The sequence below is a fragment of the Oncorhynchus nerka genome, linkage group LG9b (assembly GCF_034236695.1).
Source record: "Oncorhynchus nerka isolate Pitt River linkage group LG9b, Oner_Uvic_2.0, whole genome shotgun sequence".
In the NCBI taxonomy this organism is placed as follows: domain Eukaryota; kingdom Metazoa; phylum Chordata; class Actinopteri; order Salmoniformes; family Salmonidae; genus Oncorhynchus; species Oncorhynchus nerka.
In genome coordinates this window covers 52122558-52128557 of record NC_088424.1, presented here as the reverse complement: position 1 = coordinate 52128557, position 6000 = coordinate 52122558, and positions in this window count along the sequence as shown.

Genomic DNA, 6000 nt, shown 5'->3' with positions numbered 1-6000 from the left:
AGTCAGTATCTGGTGTGGATCAGAACCAGTCAGTATCTGGTGTGGATCAGAACCAGTCAGTATCTGGTGTGGATCAGAACCAGTCAGTATCTGGTGTGGATCAGAACCAGTCAGTATCTGGTGTGACCATTTGCCTCATGCAGCACATCTCCTTCTCATAGAGTTGATCAGGCTGTTGATTGTGGCCTGTGGAAATGTTGTCCCACTCCTCTTCATTGGCTGTGCGAAGTTGCTGGATATTGGCGGGAACTGGAACATGCTGTCAACCCAGAGCATCCCAAACATGCTCAATTTGTGACATGTCTGAGTATACAGGCCATGGAAGAACTGGGACATTTTCAGCTTCCAGGAATTGTGTCCAGATCCTTACGACATGGGGCTGTACATTATCATACTGAAACATGAAGTGATGGTGGCAGAGAGAGAGCAACAGCAGAAGGGTGTGAATCCTCATGCCAAGTACAGGGGTGAGGAGAGGGGTGGTGAGGGGTGGAGAGGAGAGGGGGTGGAGAGGGGTGGTGAGGGGAGAGGAGAGGGGTGAGGAGAGGGGTGAGGGGTGAGGAGAGGGGTGTAGAGGGGTGAGGAGATGGGTGAGGAGATGGGTGAGGAGATGGGTGAGGAGATGGGTGAGGAGATGGGTGAGGAGATGGGTGAGGAGATGGGTGAGGAGATGGGTGAGGAGATGGGTGAGGAGATGGGTGAGGAGATGGGTGAGGAGATGGGTGAGGAGAAGGGTGAGGAGAAGGGTGAGAGGAGAAGGGTGAGGAGAAGGGTGAGGAGAAGGGTGAGGAGATGGGTGAGGAGATGGGTGAGGGAGAAGGGTGAGGAGAAGGGGGGTGAGGAGAAGGGTGAGGAGAAGGGTGAGGAGAAGGGTGAGGAGAAGGGTGAGGAGAGGGGTGAGGAGAAGGGTGAGGAGAAGGGTGAGGGTAGGGGTGAGGGTAGGGGTGAGGGTAGGGGTGAGGAGAGGGTAAGGAGATGGGGCCATGAATAACCATGATTACTCTGTATTTCTGTCATCACTATTCTAACGGATGAAAGGATGCATGGTCAGTAATTCTCCAGGACCAGAGTTGGAGCCCTACGTTGTTATTTAATACACTAAAACCCAAATCAATTCCCAATGAGGCTACACACTACAATACTGCAGTGCAACATTCCCAATGAGGCTACACACTACAATACTGCAGTGCAACATTCCCAATGAGGCTACACACTACAATACTGCAGTGCAACATTCCCAATGAGGCTACACACTACAATACTGCAGTGCACATTAAATGATAAAGCTGTGTGCCGGCAGTTGAAAAAGAGCAGTTAGCGACATCTGGTACAGCACATCTTAACCACCACTTAACCAACCACCTTAACCACATCTTAACCACCACTTAACCAACCACCACATCTTAACCACCACTTAACCAACCACCACTTAACCAACCACCACTTAACCAACCACCACTTAACCAACCACCACTTAACCAACCACATCTTAACCAACCACATCTTAACCACCACTTAACCACCACTTAACCAACCACATCTTAACCACCACTTAACCACATCTTAACCACCACTTAACCACCACTTAACCACATCTTAACCACCACTTAACCAACCACCTTAACCACATCTTAACCAACCACCTTAACCACATCTTAACCACATCTTAACCAACCACCACTTAACCACATCTTAACCAACCACATCTTAACCACCCACATCTTAACCACCCACATCTTAACCACCCACATCTTAACCACCCACATCTTAACCACCCACATCTTAACCACCCACATCTTAACCAACCACATCTTAACCAACCACATCTTAACCAACCACATCTTAACCACCACTTAACCAACCACATCTTAACCACCACTTAACCAACCACATCTTACGTTTCTGTTGTACCTGGATAAATAAACTCAACTCGGTAAGAAAGGTTAGTTCACATTTACATTACATTACATTTAAGTCATTTAGCAGACGCTCTTATCCAGAGCGACACTCATTAATAGACATGGATCGGTTTGCTCAGTATTTGATATCATTGAAGACCAGTGGCGCATCACGTTATACTTCTGGCAGTTTCCAGGTGGAGGACTGGGCTGGTGTTTATCAGGTAAACGGACTGGGCTGGTGTTACTATCAGGTAAACAGTTCAAACCTCCATGGAGGACTGGGCTGGTGTTACTATCAGGTAAACAGTTCAAACCTCCATGGAGGACTGGGCTGGTGTTACTATCAGGTAAACGGACTGGGCTGGTGTTACTATCAGGTAAACAGTTTAAACCTCCATGGAGGACTGGGCTGGTGTTACTATCAGGTAAACAGTTTAAACCTCCATGGAGGACTGGGTTACTATGGTAAACAGTTACCTCCATGGAGGACTGGGCTGGTGTTACTATCAGGTAAACAGTTCAAACCTCCATGGAGGACTGGGCTGGTGTTACTATCAGGTAAACAGTTCAAACCTCCATGGAGGACTGGGCTGGTGTTACTCCATGGAGGACTGGGCTGGTGTTACTATCAGGTAAACAGTTCAAACCTCCATGGAGGACTGGGCTGGTGTTACATGGAGGACTATCAGGTAAACAGTTCAAAAACCTCCATGGTAAACAGTTCAAACCTCCATGGAGGACTGGGCTGGTGTTACTATCAGGTAAAACAGTTCTATCAGGTAAACAAACCTCCATGGAGGACTGGGCTGGTGTTACTATCAGGTAAACAGTTCAAACCTCCATGGAGGACTGGGCTGGTGTTACTATCAGGTAAACAGTTCAAACCTCCATGGAGGACTGGGCTGGTGTTACTATCAGGTAAACAGTTCAAACCTCCATGGAGGACTGGGCTGGTGTTACTATCAGGTAAACAGTTCAAACCTCCATGGAGGACTGGGCTGGTGTTACTATCAGGTAAACAGTTCAAACCTCCATGGAGGACTGGGCTGGTGTTACTATCAGGTAAACAGTTACCTCCATGGAGGACTGGGCTGGTGTTACTATCAGGTAAACAGTTCAAACCTCCATGGAGGACTGGGCTGGTGTTACTGGGCTGGTGCTCTATCAGGTAAACAGTTCAAACCTCCATGGAGGACTGGGCTGGTGCTCGTCTATCAGGTAAACAGTTCAAACCTCCATGGAGGACTGGGCTGGTGTTACTCGTCTATCAGGTAAACAGTTCAAACCTCCATGGAGGACTGGGCTGGTGTTACTCGTCTATCAGGTAAACAGTTCAAACCTCCATGGAGGACTGGGCTGGTGTTACTCGTCTATCAGGTAAACAGTTCAAACCTCCATGGAGGACTGGGCTGGTGTTACTATCAGGTAAACAGTTCAAACCTCCATGGAGGAGGTAAACAGTTCAAACCTCCATGGAGGACTGGGCTATCAGGTAAACAGTTCAAACCTCCATGGAGGACTGGGCTGGTGTTACTATCAGGTAAACAGTTCAAACCTCCATGGAGGACTGGGCTGGTGTTACTATCAGGTAAACAGTTCAAACCTCCATGGAGGACTGGTGTTACTGGTGTTACTGGGCTGGTGTTACTATCAGGTAAACAGTTCAAACCTCCATGGAGGACTGGGCTGGTGTTACTATCAGGTAAACAGTTACCTCCAGGTAAACAGTAAACAGTTCAAACCTCCATGGAGGACTGGGCTGTGTTACTATCAGGTAAACAGTTCAAACCTCCATGGAGGACTGTTACTATCAGGTAAACAGTTCAAACCTCCATGGAGGACTGGGCTGGTGTTACTCGTCTATCAGGTAAACAGTTCAAACCTCCATGGAGGACTGGGCTGGTGTTACTCGTCTATCAGGTAAACAGTTCAAACCTCCATGGAGGACTGGGCTGGTGTTACTCGTCTATCAGGTAAACAGTTTAAACCTCCATGGAGGACTGGGCTGGTGTTACTCGTCTATCAGGTAAACAGTTCAAACCTCCATGGAGGACTGGGCTGGTTTTACTCGTCTATCAGGTAAACAGTTTAAACCTCCATGGAGGACTGGGCTGGTGTTACTCGTCTATCAGGGTTTAAACAGTTTAAACCTCCAGTTTAAACCTCCATGGAGGACTGGGCTGGTGTTACTCGTCTATCAGGTAAACAGTTCAAACCTCCATGGAGGACTGGGCTGGTGTTACTCGTCTATCAGGTAAACAGTTCAAACCTCCATGGAGGACTGGGCTGGTGTTACTCGTCTATCAGGTAAACAGTTCAAACCTCCACGCCTGATAAGGAGCAGGAGTCAATATGTCGGGAGTCAGCAACAACTATGATCCAGTAGGAAGGGAAGTGATCAATGATGGAGCACAACGAGGCTGTGGTGCAGCTGATTGAACAGGAAACGCACGAGGAAGAGCCTGGTTAGAAGGGTGGGTGACAGGATATCAGTAGCTACCTCGCACACAGAAACACAGCTTCCTGCTGCTCCATGAACGTCATACGTGGGAAGCAGAGGTAATTACCACAGATGTAGTTCTTACTATCCAGAGACACGTGAAGCCGGGCCAGCTAGCAGACAGGAATCGACTGACAGCGGGAGACAAAGGTGAGCGTTTTGAGAGAGAGTTCTGAAGGCCGACATGCGAGTTGCAGGAAGTGAATTTCAGAGTCAAAGGACGACAGAACAAGACAATCTTTTTTTCTGTCGATTCAATTTATTTTCAATTTTTTTTTCTCCCCAAAAAAAGAATTGTACAATACAAAATTGTTTTTGCAACAGCTTGGAGAAAATGGTTTGAGTTGAGGTCTGTCATGACAAAGTGCTTTTTGACATCCATTGTTCTGCTGTTTTGCAGTTCGATTTTCATTCCCTCCCCACATGCGTCTACAGGCTGCTGAGTGAACCAAGCACACAGTGGACCAAACAGAAAGATCAAAATGACTGACTGATGAGCCCCAGAACAGACTGGGGGCCACGACAACAGAACGTTAGTGAGGGTCATAACCAGAACAGACTGGGGGGCCACGACAACAGAACGTTAGTGAGGGTCATAACCAGAACAGACTGGGGGCCACGACAACAGAACGTTAGTGAGGGTCATAACCAGAACAGACTGGGGGCCACAACAACAGAACGTTAGTGAGGGTCATAACCAGAACAGACTGGGGGCCACGACAACAGAACGTTAGTGAGGGTCATAACCAGAACAGACTGGGGGCCACGACAACAGAACGTTAGTGAGGGTCATAACCAGAACAGACTGGGGGGCCACGACAACAGAACGTTAGTGAGGGTCATAACCAGAACAGACTGGGGGCCACGACAACAGAACGTTAGTGAGGGTCATAACCAGAACAGACTGGGGGCCACGACAACAGAACGTTAGTGAGGGTCATAACCAGAACAGACTGGGGGCCACGACAACTGAACTGAACGTCAGTGAGGGTCATAACTAAAAATGCATTGTGCCAAAAGAAAGTAAATGAGACATCTGGATAGATCTGCTAGTTCCATTTTCAGATGGAAAAAATGAATTCAGGTTCAATTGAATCAAGGCGTTAATTTCTCAGGGACTTGTTCAAAACTAAAAACATTATTTATTTAAAAGTGTTTCACGTTCATTCTGACAATATTTGTGGTTTTTAACGGTTTCCAACAGTCTGACCGACACGTAGCCTGAAATCCAGTCATCTTTGTGCTAACATTCCACTCCTTGCCAATCCTTGTCATGCCAAACAGTGGCAAGGAGTGGAATGTTAACACACCCTGGATTCCAGGCTACCCATCAGGCAGGCTGACAGAACAGTGAGGGTGTATCTTAGCAACGAGGGAACATGAACTGAATTATACCATTTTATTACTAAAAACAAAAGGCTTCATCACTTTTTCATCTGAAAACAGGCTTTACATGAGCCTACCCACACGTTAGAAAAATAGAGTTGCAGTTAGGAATATGATGTATATCATAGCAAAAATATACGTGGACCTTTCTCTGGGCGGCAGGGTAGCCTAGTGGTTAGCGCGTTGAGCTAGTCACCGAAAGGTTACAAGTTG